This window comes from Ambystoma mexicanum, chromosome 6q (assembly GCF_040938575.1).
Source record: "Ambystoma mexicanum isolate Mex_15411 chromosome 6q, UKY_AmexF1_1, whole genome shotgun sequence".
In the NCBI taxonomy this organism is placed as follows: Eukaryota; Metazoa; Chordata; class Amphibia; order Caudata; family Ambystomatidae; genus Ambystoma; species Ambystoma mexicanum.
In genome coordinates, this window is record NC_090937.1 from 605,510,290 (window position 1) to 605,535,066 (window position 24,777).

Here is a 24,777-nt window from a genome sequence, read left to right on the forward strand (position 1 = left end):
TTTGACGGCTGGGCGAAGAAAGTGTTTTCTTCGGGGGGTATGGCGCTTCAGGTGGCCAACTCCATTTGTGCCTTGTCTCGTTTCACACACACTGTGGAACTGTGTTGCATTGGCGGCTGAACATATTCCCGAAGGGGACGAACGGGATGGTTTCCTTGCTATGGTTCAGGATGGCAAGGATGCCATGTGTGAGGCCGTTCAGTCGGGTTTGGACTTGGCGGATTGTTTCAGCCGGTCCATGGCGGCGAGCACCGTAATGCGCAGGTTTGCGTGGTTGTGGAAGTCTGGGTTCGCTCCTGATGTGCAGTCCCGGCTCCTCAACATGCCCTTTGACGGTGAACACATTTTTGGCAGCAAGGCTGACGAGAGCCTTGAGAGGTTGCAGACCTTCAAAGCTGAACCAAAGTCGTTGGGCGCTGTAGTTCTCCAACCTCCGCCTTTTCATCCTAGGGGACAGCAATTACTCGTCCTTCAGTAAAGCGAGAGGAGCTAGCAGTCAAAGAGGCCATCGTAAGAGTGCCAGAGATGGAAACAAAGGTACTCGAGGTGCCAAGGCCGCTCGGGCAGTTGCCTCTTTGCCCTCAGGCAACGCCGCAGCCGCTACCACTCAGTCATGAGGCCAGTTCCCATGGTTCGCCGGTTGGGGGGGAAGGCTGGCGCAGCATCTTGTAGAGTGGCAAGCCATTACTTCGGATGTGTGGGTTCTGGAGATCATAACCCATGGCTACTGTCTTCCTTTTCGGCAGAGGCCTCACGACAATCCACCAGGGAACCTCTCTTTGAAGTGTCCGGATCTGCTCCTTGCGCAGGAAATTCCCCTTATTTTTTGATTTCGAAGAAAGATGGGGGATTGAGATCCATCATGGACTTGCGCGGTTTGAACAAACTCCTCAGGAAGGACAAGTTCAAGATGGTGACTCTTTCTCAAGTCCTCCAGGCCCTTCAACTTCAGGATTGGTTGGTGTCTCTCGACCTCAAGGATGCTTACTTCCATGTGCCGATCCATCCCAAGCACAAGAAGTACCTGAGGTTCGCGCTTGGCGACTCGCACCTTCAGTTTCGGGTCCTGCCGTTCGGATTGGCCTCCGCCCGAAGGTTTTTTCACCAAGCTCATGGTGATGGTGGCAGCGCTTCCCAGGAAAGGGGTTTCACGTCTATCCCTACCTGGACGATTGGTTGATCAGGAGGAGCTCTCCTGAGCAAGTCCTGGATCATCTGTCTGTCACCTGCCACTCCCTTCACAGGCTGGGCTTCTCCCTCAATTTAAAGAAGTCCCATTTGACACCAACGCAGCGACTCCAGTACATCGGAGCAGTGCTCGACATGTCCCTGGGGCAGTGTTTTCTTCCTCAGGTGAGGGCTCTTCTCATTCAGCAGATTGTGAACAAGTTTCAATTTGCCCAGACTCTCCCAGCGTTAGAGTTCTTGAGACTGCTCGGCCTCATGGCATCCTGCATTCTTCTGGTGCCAGAGGCCAGGTTGCGGATGAGATCTTTGCAATGGGCACTCAAGCTCCAGTGGTCTCAGTCCTCTGGCAGGATGTCGGACCCATTCAGGTGCCGTCTTCGGTCGCCCAGGACCTTCTGTGGTGGGCCAACAAAGGCAATCTGATGAGGGGGGCTCCATTTTGGCTGCCCTGGCCGGAGGTGACGATCGTGACGGAAGCATCCCTCACGGGATGGGGAGCTCATGCCAACGAGTTGACAGTCAGCGGTCGTTGGTCTCCGTTGGAGTCCAGACTCCAAATCAATCTGTTGGAGCTGAGGGCCGTCAGGCTAGCCCTGAAGGCTTTTCTGCCGACTGTGCGCGGAAAGAGTGTCCTGATTCTAACAGACAACACGGTGGCCATGCACTACCTCAACAAAAAGGGGGGGCAGGGTCACTTCCGCTGTGCAGGGAGGCGATGCAGCTCGAGTTCTGGGCCATCCAGCACGAAGTTTCGATCTCGGCGGTTCATCTGGCCGGAGACGACAACAAGACGGCGGACGCTCAAAGCAGGCAGAGCACGATGTCTCACGAGTGGGAGCTGGCTCAGGAGATTCTCCTGGAGATCTTCGCCCTTTGGTGGACCCCTCAAGCGGATCTCTTCACCTCCAGTGTCAACTGGAAGTGCGAAAGGTTTTGCCCGCAGGAATTTCCTCCAAAAGGAGCCTTAGGAGACGCGTTCGTGGTGGAGTGGTCATTCCCACTGCTGTACGCGTTCCCTCCAGTCACCGTCATCCCGCAAGTGCTGCAGAGGTTAGGGACTTTCGGTTCCCGGATGATCCTCATTGCTCCGGCGTGGGCCCGGAGGACGTGGTACCCGGACCTTCTCGACTTGTCCATCTGCCCTCGACGTCGTCTTCCCTCCACGTCGTCTTCCCTAGCGAGACGTTCTGCTCTCACGGGAGGGAGGTCAGTTTCTCCATCCAGAGGTCAGATCCTTCAACCTTCACACTTGGCTTCTGAAAGGTTGAGGTATAAGGATTGGGACCTCCCTGAAGACGTGATGGAGGTGTTGCTCTCGGCCAGGCGGCCGGCAACAAAGTCTCTGTACCGTTGCCGTTGGAGAAAGTTCTGCGACTGGTGCAGAGTTAAGAATGTGGATCCTTTGATTGTGACATTCCCATGATTCTGTCTTTTTTGCTTTCTTTGACCCACAGGGGCTTGCAAGTGGGGACCATTAAAGGTTACCTGGCGGCGCTGTCCATATTTAAGCGCTCGTCAGAGTGTTCCTATTTTAGGATTCCTTTAATTTCCAGTTTTTGAAAGGGCTCATTAATGTGTTCCCTGTGTCACCTTTTCTGGTGCCAGGTTGGGATTTGAACCTTGTTCTTAAGTTTCTTATGGGTGCTCCGTTTGAGCCTTTACATTCTTGCCCTTTGAGGCTATTAACTCTGAAAACTGTGTTTTTGGTTGCGGTTACTTCCGCTCGCAGAGTGAGTGAGTTACAGGCACTTTCAGTTAAGCCACCCTTCACTGCGTTTCATAAGGACAGGGTTGTCCTTAGAGTTCGTCCTTCTTTTCTTCCGAAGGTGGTTTCGGAATTTCATTTGAGCCAGAAGGTTGTTATTCCGGTGTTCTATCCTCCTCCACATCCTGGTAAGGAAGAGGAGAGGCCCCATAGGCTTGATCCTCGGAGAGTGTTGAGCTTTTATATTTCGCGCATGTCCCGGGTCAGAGTGGACGATCAACTTTTCATTGGTTACGCTGGAAATTGTTTGGGACAAGCTGTGATGAAACAGACTTTGTCTCGGATTATTTTAGCTATCTCCGAGTGTTGTCGCTTGGCGGGTAAGGACCCTCCGGCTGGCTTGCTGGCCCATTCTACCCGGGGAGTGGCTGCGTCTACTGCTCTGCAGAGGGGAGTTCCTATTCGTCACATCTGTGATGCAGCCACCTGGGCTTCAGTACATACTTTTGTACGTCACTACTCCCTCGATTCCATCAGAGGGCAATATCTGGCCTTTGGCAAGGCAGTTCTCTATTCTGCAATTTGATTGGGCATGCTAAATTTGTATTCTAAATTCTTTCCCACCTCCTTGCTTGGTATTGCTTTGGGAGTCTGACATAGATATGGAATACGTCGGAGGACCCAATCCCCTCGAAGAACAAGTTAGTTTCTTACCTGGTAACGTTCTTTCGATGAGATGGTCCGACGACGTATTCCATATCGCTCCCTCCCTGCCTTCACCGCTGCAGAATTTCTTTTGCAATTGCAGCTTGCTTTCCGCAAGGCCTTGTGTGTCTGGCAGAAAACTGGTGGCATACGTTCTGGAAAAAACTATAACTGAGGCTATGGGCGTCGTGCGTCCTACTTATCACACCGGGTGACGTCCGCCGTCAGAGGAGGTCCTCGGGGACGGCGCATCGACGCAGACGCCAAAGGTTTTCCGAAGCAGCAAAGCTGTGGACATTAACTGTCATAGATATGGAATACATCGTCGGACCATCCCATCTAAAGTACGTTACCAGGTAAGAAAGTAACTTGTTCTTCTGGTTGTTTTTTCTTTTTTTGATTTTGCCCCCTTCCCTGGGGGCTGATGGTCAGTCATCTGCCTCCAGGGTTATCCATAAGTGCCCCCATGCTTTGGGGGCCGGGGTGGGGAGAGGGCTGCTTACTGTAAGCAGCCCCCACCCCCTCCTCCCTGCTTTCAAAACAAATCCCTGGTGGTCTAGTGGGCATTGCTGGGCGTGGATCAATGCTTTCACAAATGGTGGTGTTGGAAAGGGGAGAATCTCCCTTTTCCAACAACACCTCCCTCAATCTCCGACTTGAAATACAGCCGGAGATCGAAGGGAAGAAAGGTGGAGACTCACCTCTCATTTTCACTGCGGCAGACCAAAATGGCGAGGGGTATCTCGTCCTTGGCAACACAGAGGTAATGTCAATGACGAGATACCTTGTTCTTTGCACTTAAGGGGTTAATCATTCCTGCGATTGAGTGTGTGCGCGTGCGCATTCGGTTCCCTGGATCGGGGTTCCCTTTGGCTCTGCCTCAACTTGAGCCTCAACCCCCCCCACACCCCATTCCCCCCCCGCACCCCAAAGCCCAACTTCCTCCGGACCAACCCCCCCCCCCCCCCCAGCCCTGTGGCGGGTCACTGCGTCTGTGCGAGCTCCCCCCTCAACCTGAGTGGGAGCGGGACCCACCTGTATTCCCAGGGCCTCTGTGCAGGGTATCCCATACCCTATGTGGATATCCAAGAAAGCAATGCGTACGCCCCTCCTTAAACATTATAGTGCACCTTATATTTATATTAGCTATAGTTCGGAGTTTCGCTTACTTGCAGTTAGATGTTTGCCTCGGAGCTGCTTCTTTGGGTGGTGTGGGGGCTGGGCTCCCAAGGCCTTTGGCAACGTGGGAGACCCACTGTCTGCCCCCTATCTGCAGGATCGGGCTGTTCCTCCAGGTTCAGCAACCGGACCCCCTCCTATAGCGAGGTGACCCTATGTTTGCCCTGTTTGCCCTCCCATTGGAAGAGCAATCCGAATCGAAACGTCCAGGGATATCTTAGTTGTTTTTCTTTAGGACTGGTGCCATTTCTTTCCATTTAAGAAGGGTGGAATGGGCGATGTCTTGATAAAGATGGAGCGTCTCACTGTTGAAGTTGACTGGTTCTGCCTGCCTAGCCACTCTGGGAATTGCTTCCTTTTGTGGATATCTACCCAGTACATCTACCACGTCGGTAGGTGTGGCCCCCGGATCCTGCCGCCTTGGGCCAACTCTGTGAACCCTGTCAATTGGGATGTCCCCCTGCTTGGCCGTTTTCTAGCAGGGATTCGAAAATGTGTGAGATTGTGTTTTTCAGGTCCTGGTCCCAGACCGATTCCGGCAAATTCCTAGTGCGAATGTTCAATCTGCGGGGTCGGTACTCCAGGTCCTTGCGTTGCTGTTCGATGTGAGTGACCCTCGCCAGCACCTCCAGCGCAATATCCATTTTCTGAGTGTCCTCCACCACCTCTTGTAGGGCCCTCTCCGTTCTATCTGTACAGTGCACCAATTCCGAGATGTCTCGACTGAGCTCATTGATGGATTGCTTCATTTCCGCCATAAAGGATGCAAACTGAGCTTGGAACGCTTGCATCCTTTTGATGGAAAATTCCTGAAAGCGGGCCTCCAGGTCCTTCTTCGTGGCAACGCTCAGAAGGGGAGCCTCATGTTGGGGTTGTTCATCTTGGGCTGACGGGGGGGTGGTCCTCATTGGATTCCTTTAACCAACATTGCTGCAGTTGACCCTCTTTGGGAGTGCTAGTAGATGGCTTCTTCTGTGCGTTGGCCTTACCCCTGCTCCCAGACATTGTGGATGTAATCCTCCAGGAACTCGCTTGCCCGTCACTATCTTAGCTGTTGTTTGTCCGACTTGGTTCCCTTTCATCGCTGGGAACTTTCAGGGGGTGAGGCACTACGGCCACAAACTTGGATTGCAGGCATCAGTTGGCGGTTCCTGCGCCTTTTCCTTCGCCCTAGCAGCAGCCAGTCCGGCAGGGCCTAGGATGGGCCACCCCAGGGGGCTCTTTTCTTGTCTTGGCTCTTGTCGAAGTGTGATATCTCTTGCCTTATGTAATAATGCAGCACACTTTTGACAGCTCACTAGAAAGCAAATTAGCCCTGCCCACCGCTCTACATTAATCAGTTCTGCAAGCATTGCCCAGCTGTGCTAAATGAGCCGTGTCATGGCCAAGGAGCTGGAAAACTGGTTGGGCAGCCTGTTCCTTGCAATGGAATATTTGTCCAGGACAACCTAAAGCCTACATGCTTGAAGGAAGTCCTTGATGAGCGCACTCGGTCCTCACTGTGGCCCCCCAGCCTCTCCACTGGCGGTGATATATATCAAGTTCTTGCCTACGTCCTTTCGGGGCTCGAATGGGGCCCACTAACTCTGCATCTTCTGTTGTATGACTGTGGGAGAGGACTCTCAGGGCAGTGGATGGTCACCCTTTGTCGACCGTTTTGGTCACCTGCCGGAGCGTCGCTGTAGTCTAATTTACGTTGGGAGGTGTTTGTTTCCTCCCGTGCGCGCGATGCAAGGGATTACCCTCTGCTGGGCGATTGCTCTTAATTTGGCGTCCGATCCCTGCACTGCTACAGGGCCGGGCTATCTCTGGTGCATATCTCGCCTCCCCGCTTTTATTTTGCATATATATAGGGGCCGAATCTTCTCTGCTCTGTAGTGCTCTGCTCTGAGGCCCGAAGAGTTGCTGTTAAGCCATGCGCTGCTGGAGGGGGACGGAGTGCACCGCCGCACGTCCACCTTAGGACGCCACCATCTTGCAATGCCCAAAATCTATTTTTTGATTACTTTCAGTAATACAAGCAGAGTTGACCCTAGCAGTTGAACTGTGGCGCTCAACAAGAAATCACATAGTAAACCAACTGGAAAATATACTTTTCTGAATAGTAAACCAATTGGACAATATACTTTTCTGAATAGTGGAACACTTATTCTAGGAATAGTAAAAACCTATAACACTGATTCAGGATAAGTTATTCTAGAGGAGTTGGACCTAGGGGGTGTAATATACAATTACTTACTTTTCAGCTCAGTGGAACACAGTCTAAGATCAGTTAGAACATTTTACACTAATTGAGGATTGCACCATGCATATCAAGGTCAGCTACACCTATAGAACAGTTTTCAAGAATTGGACACAGCTATTCTAGGCAGGTACAACTATATACTTTTAAAAAGGAGCTATCAGCTACTTAAGGATCAGTATATTTTTTGTTATTGTTTTTATTTCTTGCTTTTTAACCATTTTAAAAGGTTTTTACAAGTGTCTTGTTGTCTTTGAAGTTTTGGTTTTCCTGTTAATCACCTCACCACTTATGTGAAGAGAAGTCACGGAGTAGAGTATGGTTTGGGCGGTTCATGATTTATGTGCGGTCTGGAACTCATGATTTATGTGCGGTCTGGAACTAATGCCGCGGTGTACGTTTTCTTTAGTGCTGCGTCTAGAAATGTCGCAGCTGCCGTGGTCCATCTTGAGGATTCCCCAGATATTAACCAAATCGTTGCTTCATCTATTACCAGTGGATCGAATATAAGTGGTGTGATGTAGGCTTCTCTCTCCTTGGTCAGTTGTAGCAGGTTGTAAGGAGGTGCCTTATTATTTCCGGTTGTTCTTGATTATTACAGAGGCGGCAGAGGCTAGATGTTGCCAGTCGTCTAATGGTTTGAACTTCCCTAGTGTGAAGTTGATTTAACCTGGCTCTCATTAAGAGCTTTTGCAGCATTTTGTTTAGGAATTTTTCACAGTACTTTATTGGTTGTTTTAGCTTGTTCTAGACTGTCGGCAGGTGTTGAAGCAGTTTGTTTTCCAAAGCTTTGTCATTTGTGGTGATCCAATCTTGAGGTTCGATCTTAGTTGACACTCTTACTGGGTTGGAGATAATTTGTTCTTCAGTACAGGCAAGATCTTTTAGTTTTCCTTGAAGGCTTTTTACCCAATTATTCAGTGGTTTACAAGTTCCACTTTCGATTTCTGCTGCAATTACTCGGTACACTGGAAGAGTGTCAGTTTGTAGGACCAGTATATAACCTAAGGCAGACTTATTCTATACAGGCTAACAGCAAGTCAGGGGAAGCAAGACCCAATTGGGGACACTCATACATTTATATCCTAACTGGAACAGTGCAGTGGAACCAACAGCATTACTTTTGGCAAGAGGGGGTCCCAATTCACAGGTGAGTAAATTAACCTACTATCTACTTTCTTTTAGAATGGTGAGGCAGTTTCTAAGGAAAGTACGACTTTGAGAACACTTTTTCAGAATGACGCACACCTATTCCTGGTAGGTGCCTATATATACTTTTCAGAATGCAGAACATATCTATGATAAGTAATAACTTTACATGTACTTTTAAAAGCGGTAGAGCACTTTCAAGGTAAGTAAGAACTTTTGCAACGGTTCATTGAGTTAGTTACCAACTAACTCTTTGACAAGTAAGTACAATTTTCAACACTTGTTTTACTTTTCAATACAGACCCCTTAAAGTATCCAGCCCTACCCAATTCTATTACATGAGTTCTCACAGAGGTAGAAGAGGGACCCTAGTTGTCTAGGATTCAGCTGTAAGCAGGGTCAGATAGGTCTCAGTTGCAGGTAAAGTCAGAGTTCCAGAGGATGACTGTTCAAACAAGTAAGTATTCTACTTTCAAAGTTAGTTGAGGGTCCAGGGACTTCAGAGAGGACACCCTAGGAGGGTTCCAGCAGGGGCCCGGGTGAACTGGACGTAATGAACCCCTGATCAGAGAAAACACCCCAAAGCTACACCGGAATCACCAAATGCTTATGGTAAGTAATACCCAAGCCACCACAGTCCCTCAGCACAGAAGAAGAGTTTGCAGCAGGAGGATTTTAGGGTTTGCAGCCAAAAACCCGGTTACTGGAATCTTTGTCATGAAGACAGGGCCCTGGAAGGACTTTTGAAGCAAGGATCGACACCGAAGGCTCCAGGCAAGTTTCTTCATGACTGGACGCGGCTCTGTTTAAGCGCTCTTTTCATGAGCCAGAAGAAGACTGAATATCACCGGTCGATTCTCGTTGTTTGCAAGGTCCAGCACTCGTTTGAGGGCACTTTCGGGAATTGATTCTCGTTTCTGGAGGTCCAGCAGGATGCCCACAAAGTTTCAGCAAGATTCGGAATGTGGACGACCATGCACTGCACAATGGCTCGAGGTTGCAGGGTATAGGGTTATTGCAGCTCCGCAAGGTCGCAGCACGACCTGGGATGGCTCAAAAAGCAGGTCTTGAGTCTAGTTAGTCTCACCAGGCTCTGGCTCGGGGGTCATCGTTTCCGGAGTCCCCAGGTCAATTGCAAAGAAGGGTAATAGCAGGCTCCGGTTACACAGCAGGCTCTCTGGGTCGCTGGTAATCATCTAAGACGCAGTTTCTTAATCCTCCTCTTCTGTTTCAGTTTGGGTGGTCGACTTACTATTCAGCTTCCAGGATTAGACTTTTATGCAAGAACCCAGCCAATCAAACAGCCATGCAACTTTCAAACCTGGGGTGGGGGGGGATTGGCAGGGAATCGTACTATGACTGCGACTCTAAAATGCTGACTACGCTTTTACTGTTATGTCAGCATTTTACAGAATGCCTACTCCCGTTACTGCATCCAAATGCCATTACGTAAGCGGGGCATAGGAAAAAGGAAACACATTTTTTTTTTTTAAAAGATCCAGCGGTGTCCCATGTCCCATGTAAGTGGGAGGAACTGACGCTGCAGGGGTACAGGGGAGTTGGCAGCACACACAAGTGCTCTGCGCTAAAGGTAAGTAGGGTGGGCGGTGCAGTGATGACATAATTTGTTGGCAGTACTTTCAGGACAGCCAGCCTCCCAGTTTGAACTGGATTCTCAGTCAGGTTGGAAGACAAAAGGCTGCAAAGTTTTGGACAAAATGTACACACAGGATTTGAAGAAGTTGTCGGAGGATAACATTAAAGACCCTATGGAGAGTCTTAAAAGTGACACCCATAAAAAGAGTTAAAGATTCTGTGAGTGTGGAAAAAGAATCCACCAGTAAAGCAAACACGTTCTGGGGTTGACACTGGCGAGTAAGATTTATAATTTGTATGAAAATCGTATCTAACACATGAGTAAAAAGTGTATAACCTGGTAGAAACATATTCTTTGCCACAAGTCCATTTTAGGCACATTGGAAATGTAACCAAAAAGCCACTGCAGGAAATGTTCAAAGGATACAAAGTATTCAACCTGCACTTCTCTTTAAGGTGGTGTGTGCAAGAAACTGACTCAGTGCGGATACTCTCATGGACTGATCAGTTTCACCAGAAGAATGAGCAAAAAGACAAGGTAAGTAAAGCATAAGTCTTTACCTACCACCAAAAAGTCAGTTCAAGAGTCAAAACACAGCAAAAGGAAAATGTCCCAAAGAAGTCCAGGGATCGAAATTATGATTGGACAAGCAGGAGCTGAAAGTAGCTCCTGGGTATTCAGCATTAGCCAGTGACTAGGAGCTGCCAATGGGGAATGAGGTGCTAGTACATAGCATTGTGCATTTCTAACTTCCACATGACATGCAAAAATATATTGTTGTCCATTATGTATCACTCTTTATGCTTGCATAGATGTGTCCTAATGTGTTAGGGAGAATTCTCATAAATGTGCGAACTCCCTCTACCTTAGAGACCCCCAGCTGTTTTGCTGAACTTTTGAAATCTGTTTGTTTTCTGTGTTTATTTCTTTTGGTTATGGAGTTTTAGACAGTGCAGTGACACAGGGAAGCCCTTTAGGCTGTCTAAAGGTTTAAATACCTTCTCTGGGATAAACTACTGTTTCCCAGAAAATGTAAGGTTAAATTGACTTTACTAGTCTTTTTAAATTCCTAGACCCAGCACACACCATCTTCCTATAGAGTGCTGGAGGCGTTACCTAGTATCCCCTGTGTCTAGCAACTCATGTAGCAGTCAAATGCTACCCTTTTCTATCAAAATGGCTGGTGGCAGTGGTTTTACAATGATCTACCATGATTTTTCCCGACCCCGAACACCGGTAGCTAAAAATCAAGATGGCGCTTTAACACCTTTGTTTAAACTGGTCCCGGTCTTCTTTTTTCACCATTTCTTTTTGAAAAGGTCCTTCTAGAGTTTATCTCTGCGCGCCAATCTAGGTTTGGTCCCTTTATATCGATGCCTCTGGCGGGTTTGAGGACTGAAGACCGCCTCCTGGCACATGAGTGTCTGGGGTGGGCAGGAAGTGAGGGAGGTTCCTGAAACTCCCCGTGCTTAGTCTCCTAGGAGACCCAAATGCACTCCGGCGTGATTGGCTGGCTGACTCTCTGGCAAGGACAGCCACCCAGCTTGTGTGCTTGATGACAGCTACTCGAACTGAAGCGACTCAATTTTTGTCAGCGTTTTTTGACGATTCTGTGCAGTGCAGGAGTCCCCAACGTCCTCCCTCTTGTCCCCACGACTGAGGCTCAGGAACAGTGAGATCTGCAGGAACCGCCAGGAACCAACATCTTCTGCTGCATCTTGTACTTCATACCAAGGTACTGTGCCAACCCGATTGAGAGAACTTGCCTCCCGCGGTGAAAGTTTGTGGAAATTTCCCAACTTGCAGGCCTAATCAGCTCGTGATCCAACATGATTCTTTTTCGTACAAACTACTTCTGAGATCATTGGCAAATACTTTACTGTTTACTACAAGAACTGCTCTTTCCTACCCAAGAGACTAGTCCATTGACTTTGGCCTAGGCCTATTGAACTGAATCGAGCCCTCTAGTGAACTGAAACTATTTGCACTGCCTAAGAAAGTATTTGTGATCTATTCTGCTTACTTGTCCCTTTTTACTCTTATTGAAAGTAACTGAAATGCCATTTTGCTCCTATTTCAGGGGAGCCTAATTTGTTCAGAAATGTATTGGTTTGGTATTGCAGTGTATTTGTGTATAATATTAAGTTGCCTCCTTCTAGTGAATGTTTTCTAAAGGATTGTGTAATAAATTAATAAGTGTTTTACCAAGAAACCTTGAGTGTAAATGTCTACTTGAACCACTGCGATTGTAAGACCTCTGTGTAACCTCTTGTACTGCTCACATTTCCTCTTGAGATGAGCCTGGCTGCTCAGCTCGCTACCACAAACTGTAGTACAGACTTATACCAAAGGTTGTTTTTGCTTACACCTGTAGTCCTAATTATATGTGGTGGTCCCAGAGGGTACTGCGTGCAATTCTGCCTAACATGTCCCAAATGCACAAGGTTAAATTCATAAGTGTGCTTGTTCGGCATCAGTTGGCCTGGGGAGTCAAAAGTAGCTCCTGGAAGACTTTGGTATTAGGCAACAAGCAGGAGCAGAATAGCTCCCAGTGCCCCTCAATTTCGAACCTTGGAAGTTTATAGGAGGAAAGCTGCAAATAGAAAATCTTTCCTAGCAATAAGAACCGATCAGTGCCCCCAAAAACAGAGCAGCGCTTATCAAAGTAAGTCGAGGAAAAAGGCTTCACTTGCATCCAAAAGTCAGTAAAGATTCAAAACAATAGCAAAAGGAAGGGTGTCCCATTGATGTCTATGAAGTAAAGCAGCAAAAAAGAAAAACCTTTCCCAACACTAAGGTATTGCACAATGTTTTTGGAAAGACAGAGTATGGTTTTTGGTTGGGAAAGAGTTGTTGATTGCTTGATGCTCCTAAATGATCCTGGTTGATCTAGGAGTAATAGCAAATCTGTGGTATAATTGCATTTAGAAAGTCCCCCTAACAACTTATCTGTGGTGTAGTCTACATTTAGAAGTGTCCCTAACAACATATCTGTGGTATAAATTACATATAGAAAGTCTGCCTAATAGCATAGCTGGGGTAGAACTGCATTCAGAAAATCCGCCTAATAGCATATCTGTGGTGTAGTATATATTTATAAAGTGCCCCTGATAGCATATCTGTGGTTTAACTGTATTTAGAAAGTCCCAATAGCATATCTGTAGTGCAGTTTACATTTAGAAAATATAAATAGAAACTGTGAGATAGTTGTACATAGAAGAAGTGAATAATCTCACCCTGTGGCATAGTTGAAGTAACCCTATAATATAGTTGAAGTTAGAAACTGTGAATAGTCTCACCTTGTAGTATTGGTGAATGGAGAAACTGTGAATAATCCAACCTTGTGGTATAGTCTAATTAGAAGCTGTGAATAATCTCACCCTATAGTATAGTAGAATCTAAAACTGTGACTAATCTCACCCTACTGTATAGTTGAATTTAGAATAAGTGAATAATATCACCAGTGGTATAGTCAAACTTAGAAACTGTGAATAATCTCACCCGGTTGTATAATTGAACTTAAAGTACGAATTATCGCGGTAGTACAGCTAATCAGAGAGTGTGTTCAACTAACATCCGGTGGTATAGTTGTAGCGGGAAGGTGTGAACAAAACCATCCAATGACAACTATAACACAGCCCAAACTAACCAGAAGCATGAGTCCTCCCAACCCACCAAAGTCCACCAAAAATGACCCCCTCGTGGCCACCCCCTTCCTGCTCGCCCTTCCTCCCATGCCCCCCCTTCGCCAACCCATCCTACCCCCACCACATCCCCTACCATCCCCTATCCAAACACCAAGCCAGAGGAGCATGATGGCGAGCCAACCATCCTTAGGCCACTCCGCCTCCCATTCCCTCCTCCCACCTGCCTACTATCATCATACCCGCTCCCCCCACCCCACTGACCAACTGCCAGCCTAACCTCTCAAGCACTCCCATCTCCGCTACCATCCACCCCCCCCATCAACCCCCACCATCATCCGCCCCCCGAGCCCACTCCTTCCCTAATAATTGCACGCCTCGCCCTGGCAAGAACAGTAGCCGCTTCCCTTTCCCCCCCCCCCGACCCCCCCCCCCCCCACCCTCTCTCACACTCCAACCACAACAAAAACACTGAAGAGGAAACGTACTTGGTCTCCCTCAATCTTTCAGTACTCATCACCACTCCTGTCTAGACCCACCTCCTCATCCTCCCTATCTCGATCATCATCACCACCCCCCGCCTCACCATACCTGAAACCCCTCTCCCTTGAATTCTCACCAACCACAACCGAAACTCCTAACCCCTCACACCCCTCCGACCCAAATCCAGTCAACCCATCACACCAATCCAACCCCTCCCCCCAAACCACCAACTCAACCGCCTGCCTACTTTTCCCATCGACCACCATGCACCCCTCTCTATCTCCCCATTTTCCATCCCCCTTCTTCTGCAACTCCCTCATCACCCTCCTGTACCGAAGTAAATTGCATCCTTTTTAATGCCCGATCTGTAGCAAAAACCGGACACAGCATCTTTGACCTCCTCTCCTCTGACAAACCGGACCTGGTCTTTATCATGGAAACCTGGTTCTCTGACGAATTCGCCCGATCGTCAACAAAGCCTTCCCCCAGACTACTCCCTCATCGCACTGAACCGTCCCTCCAGAGGAAGAGGAATAGAAATCGACCTTCAAGTCTCACTTCTACGCCTCAATCATCGACAACCAGCCATGCATTCCATCCTGCGAATCACTCCTCGTAAAACTCTCTCCCCCACCTCCTCTTCGTTCTCCCACAACTTCCTAATAATCTGCAGACCCCCTGGCTACGATAGACAATTCTCTTCTAGGAGATTTCAACATATGCCTTGACATTCCCACCAACCTTATGACACACTCTGGTTGACAGCCTAGATGCGATTAATCTCCAACCCCACATAAACGGTCCAACTCACTATAAAGGACACACACTCTATGCCATCTTCAGCTCCCACAACCTGATACATCTAAACAACCCCACCCCTATCATCTGGTCCGATCGCTTCATTGTTTCTTTCACCATTCGCTCACCCAACCCGCTCCCCTTACCCGATCCTCCAAATCTACGCAAATGCTGGAAGAAACTAATCCTTCCTGACCTAGCCGACGCACTCCTTCAGTCTCCTCCCCCTACCTGCCTACTCAATGAAGAACTAACCTCTGACACCTTTGACTCGTGGCTCAACACCTCACTAATGCGGCTCACATCTTGCAAACCATCAGCCTGCCGTGGCCTTTTCCCTAGATGGTTCACACCTGAACTGAAGGCCACTAAACAACTATATAAATCCCTTGAACGCAAAAGCGGAAAGACAAAACCCCCCTGAGCAGATAAACATTAGCCCGGCACCTTCATCAGTACAAGGCTGAAATCCGGAAAGCAAAAAAAAAGCCCATTACAACTCCCGAATCTTAAACTGTAAAAATCCCAGCCAAGAACTTCACAAAATCATCACCGAATTCACCAAACCATCATGCATCACCACCCTCCCGACCCGCTCACAATCGCTGTGCGACTCACTCACTCTCCACTTTTACACCACAGCTCTCGAAAGAACAAACACACTAACCAACAAACTAGCTCTTTTACACCCACCCGGCAATCCACCCTCCATACCAGCCAACCCACCGCCTGCGACCACTACCCAACCAACGTTCGACTCCTTCAATATCACCCGACCAATATTTCAAACTTCTCCTGGCCCGCAAACCATCCGGCTCTCCGCTGGACCCTTGCCCAGCCACAACCCCCAAAGAAATGTTTGCATCTACCTGCGCAGGGGAACAAGCAAGAACCATCATAAATGACTCCCTTTCCTCAGGAATTCTCCCCCCCCCCCCCCAACGCATTCAAAATGGTTCATGTCAAACCTCTTATAAAAAATGCTTCCCTCGACCCTCTCGAGCCCAAAAACTACCGCCCCATCTCAAACTCCAGATTCCTTGCCAAACTCATTGACCGAACCGCCTACTCCCAACTAAATGCCTTTGTCGAAGCCAACAATCGCCTAGACCCCGCTCAATCAGGTTTCAGAGCCCGACACGGAACCAAAACCACCCTAACCTCAATCTGGGATGACCTTAAAAACACAGCAGATTCTGTGGGATGCGCCACATTAATCCTTCTTGACCTATCCGCCGCCTTTGACACAATCAACCACTCAATCCTCCTTGACCGCCTCCACTCCCTAGGAATTCACGGAACCGCTCTCAAATGGATAGCATCCTTCCTCAATAATAGGAACCAAATAACCCTACTCTCCACCTATTCCTCCCAAGCCCGACCAGTCGACACTGGAGTTCCACAAGGAGCATGCCTATCAGCCCTCCTGTTTAACCTCTACATGGCCACCCTCCCACAAATAATTAGTTCGCACAACATCCTGTGCTACTTTGCTGATGACGCTCAACTAATTCTAAAACTCCTCAACTCAAAACCCACCTGCCGACCTGACCTCGCTTCCTGCCTCCTCGACCTAGATCTCTGGATGACCGCAAACCACCTCTTGCTAAACCCCTCCAAAACCGTAATCGTGATATGTGGCAACACCAAACTTCTTCCACACCCACTACCCTGGCCATCTACCATGGGCAACACACTGACACCCTCTAATTCAGTAGAAAACCTTGGATGCACCCTAGACTCGGACCTAACCCTCTCGCGCCAAGTCAACAACGTCTCAAGGTCCTGCCACGACCACCGTAAAACTCTTGGGCGCATTTTTCCATACCTCTCCTTTCCCAACAGACTATCCGCGGTCCAATCTATTGTTATATCAAGACTGGACTACGCTAACCCCCTCTACCTTGGAGTGCACGCATACAAACTGGCTAAACTACAAAGAGCACAAAACGCCGCTGCCAAACTGCTTCTAGCGCTTGGCCCAGGAGACCACATCTCCCCAGCCCTCAAAACTCTGCACTGGTTTCCGGTTGCCCGAAGGGTGATCTTCAAAACCTTATGCATTTCTCACCAAGCACTGCATAAAACCGGACCTCAATATCTTCAAGACAAACTAAAACCCTATCACCCTGCACGTACTCTAAGATCAAGCTCAGCCGGCCTCCTAGTCTTACCAAAAACAAAATCAGTCAGGTTAGGTGGATCATCATTTTCAGCCTTGGCCCCCACTCTGTGGAACGCACTCCCACCCCACATCCGACTCTCTGAGGACCTTGCGTCTTTCCACAAATTACTGAAAACGTGGCTCTTCCCCTAAAACCGACACCTAACTCAAACTGAATATCAGCAACTCAATGACACTAGCCCAAATGCTAGATCATAAATAACACTCCAGCATCATGATCCGAGCAAGAAATCAAAAACTAGTAACCGCTAAGGTAAACTAAAATGGACAAACAAAATAGAATGAGTAAAAAGGATCGAAGCAGTGAAGTGGATAAAAAGAATAAGTTGCATGAGAGCAGTAAAGTGGTTGAAATTAATTAAATGGATGAAACAAATATAATGGACAAAAGGATCAAAGTGGATGAGAGGAATAAAATGGATAAGTGAGTCAACTAGCCCAAACTACTAAATCATAAATAATAACATAAATAACAATCCAACATCAAGATCCAAGCGAGAAATCGAAACTAATAGCCTCTAATGTAAACTAAAAAGGACAAACCGAATAGAATGAGATAAGTGGATCAAAACAGTGAAGTGGGTAAAAAGGATAAATTGTATGAACGCAGTAAGGTGGATGAAACCTATTAAATGGATGATATGGATATAATGGACGAGGGGAGCGAAATGGAGGGGAGGGGAGGAGTGGAGTGGATGGAAAGATGCGGATGAGTGCACAGAGTACACAATTGGTAGAGTGCATGAAACAGATGGCATGGATTGTAAGAGTGCATGGTACAAATGGAACTAATAGAATAGACTATTCAAGTGCATGAGACGGGTGTAGTGCCTGGGACAGATGGAGAAGATGGGACAGATAGTGTCTGCGACAAGTGATATGAGTTGAACCGGTAATGCATGATGAATGGATGAAGTGAGTGGAGCGGATGAATGTCGGTGGAGCGGATGAGAGCGTGGAGCAAATGAGAGCGTTGAGGGGATGTAGGGTGTGGAGTGGATGATAGCGTGGAGCGGATATAGGGTGTGGAGCCTCGAGCGGGTGTAGAGTGTGGAGCGGGTGTGGAGGGAACGGGTGAAGTAGGTGGAGGGAACCGGAAGGCATGCGGTTGGAACAGGTGAAGTGGATGAAACGAATGAAGTGTGTGGACAAATCGGGTGGAGTGGGTAGAACAGATGAAGTAGGTGGACTAACAGATGAAGTAGGTGGCTGGAACGGGTGAAGTGGCTGGAACGGATGAAGCAGGTGGATGAAAGGATGTCGTATGTGGATTGAACGGGTGAAACCGGGTATATGGAACGGGTCAAGTATATCGATGGATGATGCATGATGAATGACGGATAACGTGGAAATGAGCAGACCGGATGATGGATAACCCGTATAGATCAGACAAAGTGCTTAGATAATAAGGAATACTTAAAACTGGTGGAGTGCATGGAATCGCTTTGGAGTGCATGGAACTATTGAAGTGTGCTCGATCTCAAGCACCTAATGTAAACCACCATATCACATCTCCACGCTTACTCTCTTCCTTACACCACCACTCAACTAGAACACTGCGATACTATGACACCATTCGGTATAGCTGTTCTCATACCATCACTTGCCTCATACTCCCCATCAGCCTAACTAAACATAGCTGGTTATACACCCACCAGCCTAGGCGTTCTCCTCAGGTCTGGATAACAACCTGCCAAAACGAACACATACTCTTGATCTCCCAACCACTACACCTACTGCTAAGAAGCAGATATCCCACAAATCACACCTGCTGCACACATCCGTTGCTCCCACGCACCTTATGACTCTCTCTACTGACTTGAACTTCGGTTCCCGAGAGCGTTCAACCTACCAGCGCCTTGAGATCATACCAATGGTACATAAATGCAAAATAACATAACATTGTAGGGGTGAATTCTCAGAAATGTGCTAATTCCTCTCTACCTTAAAGACCCCCAGCTCTTTTGCTGGACTCTTGGACTTTGATTTCTTACCTGGAGAGAGTGAGACCCTTTTTCCCACTCTCATATTTTTATGTGATTTGAACTCTGTTTCTTTTGGTTGCGGAGTCCCACAAACTCCATAGGCATCATCTTTTACATTGTCACTCAGCACCTTCAGTGCAGAGGCACAGAGGTCTTTCGGATTTCCCAAAAGGTTTAAATGCCTTCTCTTGGATAAACGGATTCCAAGAGCAGTGAAGTGAAATTGACTTTACTTACACTTGTAACTTTCTAGACCCAGCACACACGATCTTAGAATAGGGTGTTCGAGAGGATACTTAGTAGCCCTTTTGTCTAGCTTCTCATGTAACATTTTTGTTACTGTTTCCTCCATGAATGGCTGGTGGCAGTGGTTTACTTGTAACTACCGTGGTGTGCATTTACAGCTGCAGTAAAGCGCCCAAGGGCGCAATTTTTGTCAAAATAGCCCTGGTCTTCTTTTTCCCCCCCATTTCTTTGTGGAAAGGTCCTTCTTGAGATTTACTCTGTGCGCCACACCAGGTTTGGTTCCTTTTGTTCATTTTGTCTTTGGCGGGATTCATGAGTGAAGCTCGCCTCTGGCTTCAGGGTGTCTGGCGGGGGCAGGAAGTGAGGGAGGTATCTGAAACTCCCTGTGCTTAGTCTCCTAGGAGACAGAAATGCATTATTAGGTGATTGGCCGGCTGGCTGTCTGGCAAGGACAGCCACCCTGTTGGGTGACTGACAGCTAGGCTGGAATGAGTGGGAGAAACCTGCATAAAAGGCGAGGCTTTGAAGGCAGAGTCGACCACTGGACGAAGGAATCCGAAGAAGAACTTGAAGAAGACACCTGCTGCAACTCCTGGAACGTTGGTTTGTCCGGTGAAGCCCTGCTGCTGTGCTGAAACTCCAAATTTGTATCGACGGATAAGCCCCTACAAGGACAACTTCTCCCCTTGAGTTGGTGGGACCAATCAACTCCAAAGTAAGCCACCTGGACATCCTCGCGGAGCTGGTTGAAATTCCACTGCAGTTGTTGCTGGAACCGAATAGCCAGGGAGCGGAACACCAGATCTTGTGCGTTGCTTTTAAACTGGCCAAGAGCTCCAGGAAGACCCTCCGGACTCCCATGAAGCAGGACTGACCGAGCCTGAGCCACATCAACATAGTGCTTGACCCCAGATGCAAGGAAAGCCCATCTTGACAGCCAGGAACTGTGGTGTTGATATTTGTTGTAGACGCGAGGAGCTGAAACACTGAAGTTGCACTTGTTTGAAGATTGCCGGTTGCGGTCGGTGACCGTCCCATTCCAGTGCAGGAGTCCCGAGACATCCCCCTTCTTGTCTCCGCAACTGAGGCCCAGGACAACCAGGATCTGCAGAGGAACTGAAGTCACCTGCTGCCCCTTTTCTTCAATCTAAAAGTACAGTACAGTCTAAGAGAACGTATCTCTTGTTGTGTAACTACACTTGTTCTCTGTTGATGAGACATGTTGTGGTTGCTCTGTAGAGTTGCTGGTAGCTTCTTTACTAGCAAGTGTAAGCAGCTTGTTGCCCTGCTTTGAATTCTTCTTTTCTACAAAGACTTCTAAAACATTGTGCAAGACTTTTACTTACCTGCAAGAAGTGCTCCAGCTCACCTAGACTTGTGCCCAATTGACTTTGGCCTAGCCTGGCTCCCTGAATGACTCTTCTGCCCTCTGACATTGTGTTTTGTCTTCCTTCCAGGAAGGGGTGAACTAACTTTGCATTGGGGGTTACCAAAAGTACGTACCTGCTTCAGAATATTTGTGTGATCTCTTGTTCTGCTCGAAAGATCTTTTCCTTTGCCAAACTCTTCAATCTGATTCTAAATGCCAACAGTAGTATATTAATGTCCACAGTGTCCTAGTTGCTGAAGTCACCTGAGTGTGTAGGAAGTGTCTGTGTGCCATCCCAAAAGGGTACTTACTGATTTAGAAATATTAAGAGTGTGTATTGTGGATTGTATTTGTGTTACTAGTATATTGCCCCCTTCTGAATAAGGCTTACTCTGACTGTTAAATAAATTAATAATTGTTTAATCAAGAAACCTTGTGTGTAAGAGTTTATTTGAATACTTATGATATGGCATTTATAACGCGCCTATACACAAGCGCATGGGAAGGGGGAAGGAGGAAAGTGCGGGGGGCGGGTGTAGGGGACAGTGCAGTACATGGGATAACAAAATAAACAAACCAGAAGTAAAAGTACGGCCAGAAGGTGGCAAGTGCAAGAGTAAGTGCAGACATCAGGTGTTAAGTGCTGGTAGTGGGACTGTAGGGATTCAGAAAACAGTCCCCAAGTTCGGGAGTTGCTAGGAAGGCAGTGCAGGAGTGCGACTGGCGGGGGAGGGGACCTGGGCCCGAGATCAGAAGGTGGCCAGGTAACCAGTACAGTTTCAGTATCAGCCAGGAAGTCAGCAGGGGCGAGGAGGACAAAAAGTAGAAGCAAAGAGAGGTTTTGAGGTGCTTCCGGAACTGGAGATGATTTTCCTCAAGTTTCAGGGAGGCTGTTCCAGAGGGAGGCCCCACCCAAAGAAAGAGATCTACCACCAACTTGGTTCTTTGAGAAGCGACTGACCCTGAGGGAGTTGAAGGCGGATGAGCGAAGAGCTTGAGAAGGAAGATATTTTGGAAGAGAGAGGTGAAGGTATTGAGGCCCCAGGGCCCAGAAGGCCTTATGGACAATGCAGAGGGTTTTGAACTTCATCCTCGCAGCCACTGTGAGCCAGTGCAGGGATTTCAGTGCTGGAGAGATACGATCCCTGGGCTTGAGGCCAATGACAAGTCTCGCAGTACTGTTCTGGATGAGTTGCAGAGGGCGGAGAGTAGAGGCAGGCAGATTTAGAAAGCGGCTGCTGCAATAGTCCAGTCAAGAGAGAACCAGAGCTCTGGAGAGTGTGAGCCTCTGGGGGAAGGAGAGGAAAGGAAGAATACCTCTCAGGAGGTTCAGCTGTAAGTGTGACTTCCTAGAGACGTCAGATATGTGAGGAGAGAAGGAGAGTGTGGAGTCGAAGATGACCCAGAGGTTTTTAGCCTCACAGGTGGGAGCATGAAGAGGGCCAAGAGAGGCCGGCCAGCGAGTGACAGGAAAGGAGGGAGAGGGTGTGCTGATGAGAATCTCGGTCTTACTGGCATTAAGGCAGAGATCATTGGCGGCACACCACTCACGGATGGCGGACAGACAGAGATGAGAGATGAGAGAAGGTGGCTGAGGCTAGCCTGAAAATAAGCTGAGTCATCCACTTAACAGTGGAAGTTGGGGCAGAGTGCAGCAATGCGGTGGGCAAGAAGTGCCCGGTATTGGTTGAACAGCCAGGGAGAGAGTTAAGACCCATGGGGAACATCACAGATGGAGGAGAGGAAGGACCCAAGTTGAACCTGGGAGGGTCGATCAGAGAGGAAAGAAGTCAGCCACGCCAGGGCCTGACCGGTGATCCTCCAGGTTTTATGGAGACGGTTGAGCAGGATGGCATGGTTTTACCATGTCAAAGGCAGAAGAGAGATCAAGTAAGATGAGGACAGCGGGGTGTTGGAATCAAGGTTGGAGAGCAGGTCTTCACGGATGTTCAGGAGAGCAGTTGCCGGGCTTCTGGCAGCTCTGAAGCCAGACTGATGATCCTGGAGACAACCAACAGATTCAGTGTGAACATTGAGGTTTGAGATGGCCAGCTTTTCCAAGAGTTTGCCCAGGAAAGGAGTGATGGAGATTGGGCGACAGTTAGCCGGGCAGGACGGTTCGGCATAGGGTTGCTTGAGAAGAGGGTGCACAAGGAGTGCTTCGGGTGGGGGGGGGGGTGATGGATAGACTCCAGTGGCGAAGGAGGAGCCAGGGAGTCAATGTGGCCCTTGATGGTTTTGGAGGAACAGGGGTGAACCTGTTTGCACAAGACTTTCATAGATCAGACTTGCCTTGAAACCTCGTCTGGGGACAACCGGGGAAAGGCAGAGAAGGAGGGAGGAGAGGTGGCTGAATGAGGAGGAGGAGGAGGAGGAGGAGGAGGAGGAAGAAGAACTGGAGGAGGAGGAGCTGAGGAGAAGGAGAAGCTGAGGAGGAACTGGAGGAGGAACTGGAGGAGGAGGAGCGGAGAAAGAGGAGCAGGAGGAACTGAGAGAGAGAGTGAGACGCCATTGCCGTGCAGAGGGCCTGGGTAGGGACAGGAGAGGTAGAGACTGCGGCAGGATTGGCCAGTTCCTTGCAGATTTGAAAGAGTTGAGCCGATTTGTTAGATGCTGCAGAGATGTGGGCTTGGATGTGAGCTCTTCTTGGTGCGGACAGAGATCCGGTATTGCCTTTGGAGCAGGCGGCAGGCCAGTTTGTCAGAGGATGTACATGAAGCATGCCATTTCCTCTCAGCCACCCTGCACTTGCCTTTAAGGGTGACGAGGTCTGAGTCGTACCAGGAGTTGCACTTGGCTTTGGGCTTCAGGCGGATCCTCATGACCGGGGCAAGACCATCGAGAGTATCGGATATAGCAGAGTGGAGCATGGAAAGGGCTGTCACGGTGGGAGTCAGCTAAAGGGAGGGGGGGGGGGGTGAGAAAGTGGCGGCGAAAGCCTCATCTGACACGCGCTTCATGGGTCGGATGACCGAGAAGGTGGGTGGCAGTGATGGAGTTGGCTTGGCCTGTGGGGTAGAGAGGGTGAGCTTGGAGGAAAGGAGAAAGTGATCACTCCAGGAGAGAGGAGTGGTGAGAGGGCTGGAAAGGGGAAGGTCTGAGGAGATCAGAACATCCAGAGTGTGCCCTGCAGAGTGAGTCCTGCCAGAGGTGATAATAGAGAGTGAGAGAGAATCGCAAACGTCGCGAAAGAGTCCAGAGAAAGCATCCAGGTGGATGTTGAAGTCTCCAAGAAGGAGGAGTTGAGTGGTCGAGACTAGGAGGGAAGAGGAGAGGTCCGCCCAATCAGAGTGGAAGGAGGAGGTCTGACCAGGTGTCCGGTAGATAGTAGCCACAGTAAGGGAATGGCTAGGAGAGAGAGCCTGCAGACGAGGCATTCGAGAAAGGAGTAGGCCTGCGTAGGAATGACAGAGGCAGGAATCCACTTGGGGAAGATCAGGGCTACACCCCCCCCTCCGGAACGGTTGGACCTGTGCGCAGAGAAAATCTTGTAGCTGTCAGGGAGGAGAGTGTCAAAGCTCATGACAAAGCTGGCTGTGAACCATGTCTCAGTAACACCAAGGACATCAAGGTGAAGTTTCTACAGAAGGCGGCAGATGTTGGAGTGTTTGACAGCTGAGCGAGAGTTAAGAGTAGCAATATGGAGAAGGTTGCTGTCCTTGAAACTTCTGGGGAGGGGTACAAATCAGAGGTACGTCCTGCGGAGGTGTAGAAGAAGCCTGTGGGGGGAGTGTGGGGGCAGAAAGGAAAGGAGCAGAGGGCAAGGTAGCCAAGGAGGAGGCAGCAGGGGGAGGCGAGGAAGCCGTGGAGGGGTAGAGGGGACAGCAGGAGCATAAAAGAAATTGATGAGGCGCGGGAAGCATCTATCGCAGAGGAGAGGTTGGCTGAGGGCCTTGGACCAAGACTGTACCATTCACATAAACATTAATGATGACCTTGGAGGAGTGGAAGGAGACCAGGAGGGCCTCGCACCGGGTGCCACCATTAATGGGAGAAGAAGAGAAAGGAGAGAGCACAGAGATCATATGTAGGGTCCATAGGTCTGGTAAGGGAACGAGAAAGAGGGTGTCTGTAAAAGTTTGCCTGGAGGAGGCACTGGTATAGATGTCAGCGATAGGGAGGCAGGAGAGCAGGATAGTCGATAGAGAAGCAGTTAGAGAAAATAGGAGAGACTGAGAGCACCATAGAGTAAGGAGAGGGAAGGGGAGAACACTAGGGAAGGACACAGGGCAGGGTGCAAGCAGACGAGACCGAGACACAGGCGAGACAAGTTGAACAATTGGACAAGACGACAGACACTCA

At 48.8% G+C, this 24,777-nt stretch overlaps 1 protein-coding gene across 1 annotated transcript in view; it reads left to right on the plus strand.

Annotated features, from left to right (window-relative positions):
- NAA15 (N-alpha-acetyltransferase 15, NatA auxiliary subunit) overlaps positions 1–24,777 on the plus strand; it is a 1,171,626-nt gene that overhangs the window by 766,887 nt on the left and 379,962 nt on the right. The gene's annotated exons all lie outside the window — the stretch shown is intronic.